The sequence below is a fragment of the Bos taurus genome, chromosome 4 (genome assembly GCF_002263795.3).
Source record: "Bos taurus isolate L1 Dominette 01449 registration number 42190680 breed Hereford chromosome 4, ARS-UCD2.0, whole genome shotgun sequence".
NCBI lineage: Eukaryota > Metazoa > Chordata > Mammalia > Artiodactyla > Bovidae > Bos > Bos taurus.
Window position 1 is genome coordinate 100,635,072 of NC_037331.1, and position 14,657 is coordinate 100,649,728.

Genomic DNA, 14,657 nt, shown 5'->3' on the forward strand with positions numbered 1-14,657 from the left:
CACTCTCCACTTTTTCACTTTCATGAAGAGGCTCTTTAGTTCCTCTTTGCTTTCTGCCATAATGGTGGTTCCATCTGCACATCCGAGGTTATTGATATTTTTCCCAGCAATCTTGATTCCAGCTTGTGCTTCATTCATCCCAGCATTTCGCATGATGTACTCTGCATATAAATTAAATAAGCAGGGTGACAATATACAGCCTTGATGTCCTCCTTTCCTAATTTGGAACCAGTCTGTTGTTCCATGTCCAGTTCTAACTCTTGCTTCTTGACCTGCATACAGATTTCTCAGGAGGCAGGTCAGGTGGTCTGGTATTCCCATCTCCTGAAGAATTTTCCACAGTTTGTTGTGATCCACACAGTGTCTTTTAACCTCAGCTATCTATCTGTCTATCTATCTTTCAATCCATCTGTTTTGCAGTCAATTGCCAGTAGTTAGAATCATTTTCAGAATTAATAATGCTGATAAATTTCAGAAGAGTTTGGATTTATGTACAACTTCATAAGTAGTTAGAGGTTAACCTATAGTATCTTCAAAGGATATGAGTGTTTTACTTTTTAACTCCCTAATTGAAATATCAAGGACATAACCTCAATTAAATACTTCTAATTATTGGAAGCAGATGGCATACATGTATTTAAACACAATCCTTCCCTGGTCTAATGAACTCATGTCACACATGCAGGCACTTTCTTTTCCTACACCTTACTCCAGCCTAGTGAAAAGTAAAAGTGAAAGTATTAGTTGCTCAGTCATGTCCGACTCTTAGTGACCCCATGGACTATAGCCTGCCAGGCTCCTCTGTCCATGGAATTTTCCAGGTAAGAATACTGGAGTGGGTAGCTATTCCCTTCTCCAGGGGATCTTTCCAACCTAGGGATTCCCAGTCCGGCCTAGGGAGAGTGGCTGTGTTTGCAGAAGAGGCTTGTAGCTATGTTTGGAGAAGGGCTCTGGAGCATCTGGTATGCCCATCTTTGAGGAGCTGAGGCGCACAGAAGCAAGGCAGAAAAGAAAACCATCAAGGCTCCAGTGAAATGCAGCTCCAGGTGCACCAGAAGCAAATTACAGGATAATGGAACATCTCAGATTGAGGGGAATGTAGGACAACACTGAGTGTGAAATTACACATTATAAACTAACAGGTTCTTAAAAGCCAGTTGCAGGTCCAACCCTATGTCAGACTTTAAACATGACTATTAACTGGACATCCCTTCTCCACCATATTATGTACTGAATGTAGATGACAACTGCAGTCAGAAACACATGGCAAGATGCATGTATATATTTTGCCACCAAATACACTGTAATATATTTGTTGCATGGAAACTACTATTTTGTATTCTCCAGACCTTTTGATAAGGTAGATACATTTCCTTATTTATTTTTATTGATTAAAGGCAAATGTCCATGCCCAGGATTAATATGGAGTCTGGAAGATATACATCATGGCCAGGAGCTTTAAAATGGGGCCAGAAATGGGAAATGGATGGAGCAAATTCTGATATATATAAGGCAAAGGACAGAAACTAAACTGGGCTAGTGTAGGTGTAGTTCTGTGTTCTGCAACCAACGGAGGTGAAGAGGAGCTCCCCTCACTCTTTGGAGACTTGCTGGTTTGGAAAGTTCATTGTTCGACACCATGGATCTCCAGGTGGGTCACGTTTAGAGATACACCAACCTGGAGGACTCCATGCTGTTGAGCTGTTCACAAGCAGCGGACACTTCTAAACCCATCTTCTCAGGAATTAAATTGGTGTCTTCCATAATGTACATGTATATCTTCTTTGAAAAGAAATCTTACTCTTCCCCTTTCCACAAATGGGAACAAGTCTCCCATCTCTGCATAAAAAAAATGTTACTTTTGTGGATATTACAAAGCTATGGTGTCAGAATGTACTCTACTAAGATGGAAATAAGCATAAAAGATACAATTTTTATAAAAGCTAGTTAAAAATAACTGGGATATAATGCATTTTTTCTAAAATTTGCATTTATTGAGCTTAATTGGTATTTAAATATGTCATTCATAAATAATGAAAAGTGTTCCTTGCTTTGCAATAAGTATATATCTTCTTTTTATTTTGAATTGGGGAGATATTTTATATTAATGTTATAAAACTTCCAGTATATCTATGCTATTGTTACAACACAAAATCCATATTGAAATATTCATGCTTGTCTTATTTTAATAAGAATTCGATTAGTCTTTTACCAGTGACATGATATTGGGGTTTGATTTAAACAATATATTAAAGATTAAGGAATTAGCTTTATCAAATGTTTTGTTTATATGATATGCATTGGTATTATTATTACACATATATAAATATACTCTTATTGGGACTACTATATGATGTATCAAATTTTAGTTTTCCAAATATTAATGCACTTCTAAATTCAGTGGCTTTGTCATGATATGTTGCTCTTTTAATGTACTGTTGAATTACACTTGCTACTCTTTTACTAAAGATTTATGCATTTACTTTAAAAAATGAGATTGATAAAGTTTTGAAAACCCTTTTTTAGTTATATTTGGCTCATTTTATATTAAAGTCACACTGATTATTGAAATTAATTAGTGGAGCATGAAGATTATGAATTCTTCGTATGTTCAACTGGCCCTCTTGTAAACTTTTAGTAAAAAATTCAGATTATTTTTTACAAAAATTTGAAGTTTAATTATAACATTTTCAAAGATATTTGCCTATTTAAATTTTATATATCTTATTTCATTAATTTTGATAAATTATGGATTCACTATTGAATATATATTTAATGAAAATACATATAATTTTTATCAAATAATTGTACATATGATTCTGTTAAACTTTGCAGCTCTAAAATCTGTTAGGAGTTTTCATTTTCTTTTCATAATTTTAGTTATATTTTTCTCAGCTTTTTTGTTATAGTTTTCTAGAGATTTGTGAACTTTAATTTTCTTAATTCTATTGATTTTTATTTTATGATTTATTTATTTAGTTCTAATTCCATGAGGATTTTTATTTCCTTTCTTTTTATAACTTTCTGACTTTGAACACTTAGGTTCTTTCTTTTAAAATATCCTTCTAATTTAGTATAGAGATCATTTATAATTTATGGATTTGTCTCTAATAATTGCTTTGTTCTCCTCTAAAAGTTTAAAATATAGTCTAGTTAATAGGAACATAATCCTGGAAGGAGACAGGCTTAGGTTTTATTTATGCACATATTGTGAAAGGAATAGTGAAAATACATTATAAGGCTTAGCAAGATTAAGTAAGATGATACATTTGTAAGTGTATAGTACAATGACAGCAAAATCAAATGTTCAACACAGATAGTAGTATGTGTTGAAAACTGTACTTTATTTTTTGTTTTAACTCAATAATCACTTTAATTTTTAATATCTAAAGTGTTGAGTATTTTTGCTTTTGTTGTTCTTAATTAAAACTTTCTTACACATTTCTTTTTTTTTTCACATTTCTAATTTTAATGAATTTTGGTCAGAAATGTGACCTTATAATATCTATTTTCTGAAATTTTTCTTGGTTTTTCAGTTTTTAATTATTTTAATAATTGAAAAGAAGTTTGTATTCTTTATAGACGAGGGCCAGTTACACACACACATACTCACATGTTTTCTATTCTCCACATTCATCATATTTTCATTTTCTTTTGTTTTTGCTTAGAAATTTTTACCTGATCTACATTTGTGTTTGCATTTCTAATACCTACTTTATTTAGATTATATTCCAATAGATTTTGTTTTATTTTTACATATTTTGAACTTTATTCATAATTATTATTTTCTCTTCTATTTAAAACATTTTTGCCTATAATTTTAATTTATATGAAACTAATATTGCCACCCTTTTTTTCTACTTTGTCTGAGACACACTTGTCATAATTTATATTTGAATTCTCTGTACCATTTTGTCCAGGTCAGTTTTTTAAGTGGCATATAATTAGATTTTATTTATTTTTTGATCCTTTAGTATTTACTTTTAAATTGGTAGTTTAATTCTTTCATATTTTCTCTTCTCTCATTTTTTTCTGCTTTCATTTTATACTACCTGTGTGTTTCATTTCTTCTGTGTCTTTGGTTTTCTGAACTCTCTCTTTCTCTCACTCAACATAGTGATTTGGAGAATATGTATCTGTTTTCAAATTTTAATTTGTTCTTAGTTTTACTTTGAAAAACTATATCTTATTATTATATTTATGATAATTACAAAAGCTAAAAGTTAAATGTAATACATTTTGAATTAACAGATTTATTTCACTCTTATTTTCATATCTTTCATGATATAATGTGAAGATTTAGAACAGAATTATTGCTATTAAAATTTGGTATTTTTATTATTTATGCATATACATCTATTCGTGTTTTCTCTTATCTAGTATTTTCCATCATTTGCCTTGTACTGTTTAACCACTACTTTGCTACTCCTTGTTTCACTGGTTTCTTTGATTATTTGTCCTTGTATAGCAGGATCTCTCTATTTCTGAATTCTTTGTTCAACATCTTGAAAAATGTTAAATACTTAGTTTGTATTAATGAACTTACTATTTCTTGAGGCTGTGCATCTCTATGTGTATATTTTCTGTTGCTTTCACACATGGATATCTTAGATGAGTACAGAAATCTGAAATCCAAAGCTTTCTATTCTTCAAGATTGAAAGTGCTTCTTAACCAGTCCATAATGTGAAGCCAGGACCAAAAGCTGGTTCACTTCTCTGGGAAAGAACTAGAATGCTGTGTCTTCATAGATCTGGGGAACCTATCACTATCACTTGACTAGAGGGTGTTTGTGCGAAATCTTCTAAGGTCTTCATTTGTTTGATATTCAAATTATTAAGAAACACAAAATCAGTGATGTTCTAGCATATTCTAGTTATATTTATATTCCTACTTTTCACTGTAGATCTCTTATTTCTTTTGTATCCAGAAAAGAGTACCTTTTTTGGACTGTTTTCCATTATGATTTATTACAGAATGTTGAATATCATTCTGTGATATACAATAGGACCTTGTTGTGTATCTATTTTATATATAGTAGTATATTTCTGCTAATCCCAAGCTCCTAATTTATCCCTCCCCACCTACTTTTTCTTTTAGTAACTATAAGTTTGTTTTCTATGTCCTTGAGTCTGTTTCTACTTTGCAAATAAGTTCATTTGAATCATTTTTTTAAATTCCACATATAAATTATATCATAAATTTGTCTTTCACTGTTTGACTTAATATGATAATCTCTATTTTCACCCATGTTGCTGCAAATGGCATTATTTCATTCTTTTTTGTGGCTGAGTAGCATTTCATTTGGAGAAGGCAATGGCACCCCACTCCAGTACTCTTGCCTGGAAAATCCCATGGGTGGAGGAGCCTGGTAGGCTGCAGTCCATGGGGTCACTAAGAGTTGGACATGACTGAGTGACTTCACTTTCATTTTTCACTTTCATGCATTTGAGAAGGAAATGGCAGCCCACTCCAGTGTTCTTGCCTGGAGAATCCCAGGGACAGGGGAGCCCGGTGGGCTACCGTCTATGGGGTCACACAGAGTCGGACACGACTGAAGTGACTTAGCAGCAGCAGCAGTAGCATTTCATTGTATATGTACTACATCTTCTTTATATTTTCAACTGTTGATGGACATTTAAGTTCCTTCCATGTCTTGGCTATTGTAAATAGTGCTGCTATGAACATTGGGGAGCATGTATCTTTTGGAATTAGAGTTTTCTCTGGATATAAGCCAAGCAGTGAATTGCTGGATTATATGACAAAGGAGTATATTTTTAAAATGAAATTCAAAGTGCCCTGTTTGACCTCTTTCTTGAGTCTCCAAGCCAATCTTGTCACAAGCTTGTGTTCTATACTCTGTTTCATCCAAAAGTACCTATGAAATAGGCACTACCAGGAAAAGAATAAGAGAAGAGACAATCCAAAATTTCCAACAAAAATATCTCAATCCTACATTTTTTTTAAAAAGTTTTGTAAACCTCTAGCTTTCCATTTTAAAAGTTTCATCTCCTCAGACTATGAAGGTGCTATCAGGGATTCAGGAAAGACCAAAGAGAGTTCACTAGGCAAGACAGAGTCCCTCCCTTATCCAGTTTTTCTTATTTCTTCTGCTGGTAACATTCTGCCTTTCCTTAGTGATGCTTCTGTATTTCTCCACAAGGAAAAATCTGCTTGACTTCCTTGGAGATGTCACAGAGAATTTACAAAGGAATAACTTGTGTTTACCTTTGAACATGAATATCAGTTTCTACTTGGGAAATAGGAAAAGAGCAGCTTAGACATAGAAAATAGGAAAAATAACAGCTACTAAATGCTTGAGGACTCAATATATGCCTGAAACTCTAAGTTCATTATCTCATTTAATTCTCAGAACAACTGTGTAAGATTACAGTTTTAATCATCATCCTTTTTTTAGGGGACAAGATAATTGAGCCTTTAGTAATCTGCTCATGATCAAACATCTAGGAGATGAAATGTACAGTTACATGGTGCCTATTCTTAAATATGATACAATACTTCAGTGCTTTAGCAGTTTTGGATTAAAGGCAAAGGAGCATAGGGCATAAGAAATTGTGTTTATTTATAAATAAATTTCAGATTGCATTATGATAGCCTTTATAAATTTTTGGTTTTTTTTTTTTAAACAACTGGTGGTAAAGATTTTACAGACCTGTAAATTGGAAAACTGAAGCAGTTGGATAACAGAGGTGAAACCCTTTACCCTGATACATTAGGTAGAATTGACCATTCTGACTAATTAATAGTTATTGAAGAATTTTTATTTCATCACTTTGATCATAACAATATGCTTATGTGTAGTGATTAAATTTTGAATGATCATTATTTTTCCAAAAGAACAAAACTGATCCTGATTTTCAAAGTGGAATTTTTGACAGGATCAATGTTTATCTGCAAATCTAAGTTGCTTGGTTGATGTATATCCTGCAAAGCACAAGCAGGAAATCTATTTTTACTATCCAAAAATCTGCATATGTCAGTGAAAGGAAGAGGCGAAATAGATATGAGAGAAGACTTGGAGGATAAAAGATAAGCCTGTACCTCTAATATATAGGTGAGAATGCCTTAATATGCACAGATTTGAAATGCTAGAACAACTTATACTGGCATTGAACAGCAAGAAAGTTTAAAAGTATCGGAGAAGGCAATGGCACCCCACTCCAGTACTCTTGCCTGGAAAATCCCATGGATGGAGGAGCCTGGTAGACTGCAGTCCATGGAGTTGCCAAGAGTCAGACACGACTGAGCGACTTCACTTTCACTTTTCACTTTCATTCATTGGAGAAGAAAATGGCAACCCACTCCAGTGCTCTTGCCTGGAGAGTCCCAGGGATGGTGGAGCCTGGTGGGCTGCCGTCTATGGGGTCGCACAGAGTCAGACACGACCGAAGTGTCTTAGCAGCAGCAGCAGGTTTGTTTTCTTAAAGAGTTGACAAGTCTTTGCCTAGATTTTCCACTTTATTTTTGTAAGTGCTGATTGTGCTAATACATTTACTATGCTTATCAGCTGGAATCTGGCTGTGGTGCTAGTAAAGAACCCACCTGCCAATGCAGGAGATGTAAGAAACATGGGTTTGATCCCTGGTTCAGGGAAATCCCCTGGAGAAGGGCATGGCAACCCACTCCAGTATTCTTCCTGGAGAATCCCATGGACGGAGGAGCCTGGCAAGCTACAGTCCATAGGATTGCATAGTGTGGGACATGACTGAAGCAACTTAGCAGACAGCACATGCTTATCAGCCAGGGACATATGTGATCCTCACTGTACTTTCATTTCATTGACTCAGTGATTACTCTGGGCTCGATAATTGCTTCCAGCCATTCTTACTACTATTTATTCTAATGATGAGGAAGGTGTTGACATTTTATAAGGGTGAGGAAAAGGAGGAAATAATAAATACACACAAGGCATAGACAGTGTTGTTCTCTGAGACATACATGGGAAGCACATTTATATTAATCAGAGCATGTGTCCTTTTTGGAAGAAGACAGAATAAAAGACAATAATATTTACTGATTACTATGTGTCAGGGCTTAGACTTTTAAAAGATACTTTATTTAATCCTCATTACAACTCCAGAAAGTAGGTAAAATTTTATGCCCACTTTGTAGATGATAAAATAAGGCAAAGAGAATTCAAATCAATAACTCAGGGTTACACAGCGTATAAGTATTGGTCCTGAGATTGGAATGCAAAAGATTTAGCTACAGAGTTCAGGTTGATAAGTATGCTAAATTGCATCTCAAGATCTTCTCCATGTGTATATATGCCTGCCCAGCACATATATAAACATATACACAGGCATGCAGAATAAACACATTCTTGAAATTCACATTCTTGAAGCATGTCTACCAAAAGTTTTATACACAAACCTACCTGAGTGTGTACCTTTAGATACGCTTTCTTCTTTAATTCACATGCACATTTATACCTATTTCTCATGTAAATGACACAAATCTATACAAATATGCATGGATAAACAACCATTTTTGTTAGGGAAAGGCTAAATTTAAGATACTGAAATCGTTATGTTCTAGGTCATTTGCAGAGTATAACTAACAACAGGTGAAAGAAGTGTTATTGGATGAGTAAATTTTACCTTCAAAATAAAAATCACACATACTCCAAGAATAGCTGGGTGAGTAATGACATATGCCAAGTTGAGGAGTTGAGTTGGGACTTGGGCTAGGGGAGCAAGTAAGTAGGAAAAAACAAATGGAACCTTGCATTCCAAATATCAAGGCAATTCAAGCAAAGAGCTCCCCTTCTATTCATTTGTTCTTCATATTTAAAGTATTGCCCAGTTCTGCATATAGTGTCATAGCTCAATAAATGCTCAGTAAATATTAATCAGTTATGATTTTGACTAGCATAATAAACATATATATAACATATTCTTTCTTTCAGTAACATTCTAGGTCCACATGACCTATTGCTTCCTTATTTCTTGAGAGTTTGCATTGAAGCCAAGTGATTATATCAAAATAAGACAGGATTTTAATCATCTTTCAGAACTTTAAGGTCCTTATATGAAAGCATCAAATGCTTTATTGGCTTAGTTTACTACACCCGTCAACTCTGTAAGACGTGAAGATGGCAAATTCCTTTTCATCACAGATTCCCAGAATAAAGTCTTTTGTGTTTACTAAAGGAGGACATAGAAAGAAACATGATTGGAGGCGTGTGGGTACTTATTCACAGCTAAACCTGTCTGCCTTCAGTCTTTCCTCTCACCATTCAACAGCGTGTTGCCATCCTTGAAAACCTGTACCTGGCTCTTTATTATTGTTTCTGTTTTTCTGTGCTACTGGTGTTTTGTAGTAATGAGTTGTTTCTAACTTCTGACTGACTTAGGTTTTGGTGTGGTTAATTAAAGTTAAGTGGGGCGTGTGTGTGTGTGTGTGTGTGTGTGAATGAGACAGAAAATGACAAATGAAATCATTCAAATTATAGTCACTCAGTTGTCAATTAGATTGATGTGTTTTTTAATTTAGATTTTCTTAATAATTTAGTTGTTGAAGTATACAAATTCTATTCCTGAATAGTGAAGCTGACATTTCAAGATTTCTGTCACTTTCAGAGAAAACATCAGCTATTTTGATCACTCCCATCTAAATAGCCTTAGTTTAAGACTAAGTAACAGAATCAACCACCTTACTGCACAGTGATGCTAAATTATTCATTTGGGAAGTGAATTGTTTTTACTCAACAAATGAAATGTTGGATTTTCACAGTGGTATGAATTAAATATTAATGTTTTGTCACTTCACATAACTAACATCATACTTGAACATATAAAACCTAATAATATATCTTATATAATATCTTAGATTGATAGTTTATTAATATAACAGCAGGAAAATCAACAACAAAAATGCATAGGTAATATTTACTACATAAAAATATGCAGTCTTATGATTCAGGTGAATTTAACTTGTTTTTTCTTTTTCTCCTCTATACAGATTATGGTATCCTAGTCAACATAGATTAGAAAAAGTCTTAAGGCAGCTTTATAGATATTCTGTGGACAAAGGCATCTGCTTTTTCGATAGCTCCCCCTGAATTTTCAAATGGTTACCCATAAAATTCTCCTATTTCATTCTAATAGTATATATCTATCTCTGTAGACAGTGCTTTCAAAAAATAAAATAATAATAATGGGCTAGTGGTGATTTCCCTTTTTATTTAGAATAATTTCTTTGTCTTTGCAATAAAAATGTGATTAAAGCATAGACTTTAATTTTTATTCCTTTGTGTGAAAGGCTCTTTATAGGAAAACACTTTTTTAATATCAGAAAAGATAATTAAATATTTCTGACCCCATTCTCCCTTAATAACATAGTGGTGTTTTTTTTATGTTTTAAATATTTTCTTCTTTAATATTGGATGCTATCAAAGAATAAACTAGTTATTGTTTGACTTATTCCCTCCTTCTAAATATATTCAGCTCGACAAGTACTCATGGAGCACATACCATAAGTAGCTTAGACTCCCTGTTGTGCTTCTGTCAATTTTTCAGGGGCCCCAGCCCTCAGGATGGGGACCAGGACTGCCCGTCAGATCAGCGGCAGCGTTAGACCAGATATCAAGTGCACAATGAATGTGGTGTGCGTGGATCATCCTGAAACCATCCCCGCCAACCCCAGCCCATGGAAAATTGTCTTCCATGGAATAGGCCCCTGGTGCCAAAAAGGTTGGGGACCACTGAATTTTTGACATGTTTTACAAATATTTTATGGGCAATAATTAAAGGATGAAAATCTGTGAATGGTTTCCTTCTTTAATAAATGAGAGTAGATCTGTTTTTAATCTTAGTCACTTGCAATGTAGAGTACTCAGTTGAGCGCAAAAGATAAGTGAAATTATATTTATAGTTTTCATTTGTTATTTTCTAAATGTGCTCAAGGAAATGACCCTTCACTGACCCATGTATACCACAGTAAGGGAAAAAAAGTTGCTTTGAGAGATATAAAGAAAATAAATCCTGCTCCCTATCCTGAAAGAACTCAGCCCCACACCCTCTTCCTGTCCTTTCAGGGCCGTCTCTTCATCACACTTAGCAGTACTGTCGCTCTACATTGGTGGGAACAACTGCTAAGTACATGCAGGTCTCCTCTTTCTCACCAACAGGGAGCAAAGATTTTATTTAGCTCATTACTATTAGGTAGAAATAAAAGAGAAAAAACATGGAATGAAAGTGGAAAATTGATTTTGTATATTAATTTATAATAAATAAATGTGTAATTTATGTATTTTAACACATTTAACTACTTATAAAATATCTAACTTAATGAGTATTCAATATCTATCCCAGTACTTTCATAATATTAAAAAAACTATTCTATTAATTTACATGATAAATGTTTTTGAGAACCTTCTGTGTGGCTGGCATATTTCTGATTGAAAGATTCAGAATAAAAATAAATTATAGATTAGCCCATTTATTATTCAAGGTGGCAGAATATCAGTTTTCTATTTATGCAAAAAGAACTTGTTTAAAGGAATCCTTTTCCGAAGCAAAAAAATAAGTAAATAAATCTGGAAATCTTGCTGAAGTCATCTCTCAGTTTCTGGAGGAGGTCTCTGGAACACATTTATCTATTTTTGAAGAGATATTCCTTCTCAGCCTATGCCCACAGCAAATACAGCTGAGCTGTCTCTACCTTCCAAGACTGGAGACCTAATACTGTAACTTTGCTGAAGACTTGATAACCAACTACTATTTCCATGTGTGTATTTAAGTGCTTTCACTTTAGTGACATTTAATTTTCAAAAGAGTGCTGTGAAGTAGGTGTTACTTTTTAAAGATAATGAAGCTGAAGAGAAATGACAAAACATGTGGATAGCAGATCTGGGAGTCGGACTGCAAATGCCTTTCTTTTTCCAATATAGTATACTACCCACTTTTGGCTTATTTCCCAAAACTCATGTCAAAATACAGAAACTACTTCTATCTGGATTGGTAGCTCAATGAACCGAGAACAAGGCCCTACTGATCATTCATTACCTGGTCTTTCCTTCAGTGCCATTTTGATGTATTGAATGAAAAGTGGTGACACTGTGGCAGAAGATCACACAAACAAGTGAAACATGACTTGAACTTCTTTCCTCTTATGCCTAACTCAATCTCTTACCTTGCATCGGGATTCCGAAAATACTCTTTCAATTGCTTACCTCTGCTTCCTTTTATTTCATTTCATTATTGTACCAATTGTTAGCCTCATTCCTGGTTCATGCAATTTTTCTCGACTGATTATGCAATCGCTGAAGTGGCAACCTCAGACTCATCTACCTTCCAGCTGATTGCAAAGGATTCATAAAACAGCACTGAAGAAAAGGTTATATTCGGGAGAAAAACAATTACAGCTTTCATTTGTTACTGCATATTATAGTGGTTAGTAAAAGAATAAACACTGTCAGTCTGCTTGTTTCAGAAAGGCAGAGCAGGGTTCTTTGAAGGGTGCTAGAAGGCTTTTACATTGTGTCCCCACCTGGAAATGACTTCACTTCTTCCACGTCTGAAAGTAGAATCATGTAGGAGCATCATGACCTGCACCTGGAGCAGCTCATGAAAGGAATCAGAATAAACCCCAGTAACATACAGAAAGAAAAGGCAGAATTATACAGGAGCAGGAACACGGGGTTTGCTGATTCAAGCATTCCCTTGATAATGTGTTAGACGGCTTTAATAAGCAGTGGGCTTTTGAGCCTCAGTTTCCTTATTTGTAAAATAGGAATACTAAAACTTACCTTATCTCCTATACAGAAAGGTAACAGAAGAGATAATGCAAATAACAGGTTTTGGGTAAGCTGTAAGTTACAGTTAAATGTTTGTTATTGTAATGAAGTAGACTCGGCTGACTGAATGGAAAATTAAGTCCACGGGTACTTTTAGGTCTTTTTAGAGAACCATCGATTTCTTTTCAGAACAGAAAGAATTAGGCTCCTATGTGATATCTTAGTGGACTAGAGGGAGGGATTGGTTGATACATCCACCAAAACATCCATGCAAAATCCCTGGCATGACTTACAGATCTTTTGTGTTAGCAAGATCATTAATTAACTTACAGACTTCTACTACTATGCTCACATCATTCCTCTAAAATACACTTGGAGAGAAAAGAGTCATATTTGGGAAAAGAGATGTTTGCTATTGCAAGGCTCCTTTTTATAGTTTAGGGAAAGGAGAATACAAGGAGAAATGGCTTCGTAAAGTTACATTACTTGCTTAAAGTCACAAAGTACATCCATGCATTATGAATCTTAGGTTCAGTGGGATTAATTAATTAAGGCTATGCATGCACACCATAAGATTAATTTACTGAATAATTCACTGAGAAAAGTCTGTTCAATTTTCAAGTACTGAGACTATAATGAATCTTTGACATGACTAATTTACCTTCCCTGAATTGAATGATAGGTTTTAAATTGAAGTGATCAGTAATTTGGGCATATTGATTGCATTCGGTGTCACATATGTATATTTTTAAGAAACTCAAAGACTTTTGAAAGACTGGAATATATTTGTTTGTTTGTTTTTAATAGAGAGATTGGGGATCTCATAACTTTTAACTGGAATTTCTTCTTTAGATCCACATATGTCAACAAGTTCCAAATGCTGGTCACAATTGATAAACTGAGAGAGAAAATTATGCAAAATTCTCAGGAGCTCAGGGAAGTAGGCAGACAGAGAAATGCCTACTATTATTCTTTGTGACAGAATTCTTGTCCACACTGCCAATGACTAGCCTCAGTGAATTCAGTACAGCATGACACCAAACAATAGGAAATGCAACAAGCACAATTATGATTTCCAAATCAGGAGCTATTTTGGAAAGAAGAAATACCCTTTCTTTTTCAGTCCCATGAGATAATCTGAAGCATGTATTGGGAAACCACATCTGTTTACTTAGAAGCGAGGAAGAATTAGCTATAGTCTAATGACTATGTCATATTCATCTTTGTATGAGTTCTGTCCATCCTCCAAACCTGGCCTGTTGTAGGTTCTTTTGCATAGTTGTTGAATTAATTGAGTAATGATTTACCCTTTAAAAAAATAGGGTAGTGGATGATGTAATCAATGAGGTATAGGCCTTATTTAAGGAAACATTGCTATATTATTTTCACTATTTCATCTGCAATAGGTGCCTCTAATTAGGAGGAATGTTGTTCTGATTTTCCTCTTAGACCATCTCTATAATTGCTGTCTTAGTTTTCATATCAGAATTATTATTATTGGGAGTAAACACATAAATTAAATCTGATTTGCCTTCTTTAGCACTGCAGTTGGAGAAACAGCTGCATCACTTTGAAATGAAATTTTAGCTTAGAATAATAAACAAAAATAAGAACACATTTTGTTAGACTTTTGCTTATGTTTCTTCATCTGTTTTCTAATCCTCATTTTAGACATTCTACAGTTCTTTATAGAGAAGCATTCATTCACTCTATAATGGATCTCTCCTGGACTTCATTGAAGAAAAAGCTTCTTTTCAAATATTTAAAGAGTATTATCTAAAGATTTGATTTATCGTTATTTCCTTTCTGTTCTTTTCTGTAAGTAAGTATTGTAACATTCTGAGTTCTCATAGTATTTTCTTTTATTTTTCTATTTATCCTCTCTCCATACATTCCACT

At 34.1% G+C, this 14,657-nt stretch overlaps 1 protein-coding gene and 1 non-coding gene across 2 annotated transcripts in view; both read left to right on the top strand.

The window, feature by feature from the left end:
* CHRM2 (cholinergic receptor muscarinic 2) overlaps positions 1–14,657 on the top strand; it is a 163,732-nt gene that overhangs the window by 40,521 nt on the left and 108,554 nt on the right. The gene's annotated exons all lie outside the window — the stretch shown is intronic.
* Positions 1,601–1,727, top strand: MIR490 (microRNA mir-490). Its single transcript, NR_031157.1, has one exon. It is a non-coding gene; the product is annotated as a microRNA mir-490 (primary transcript).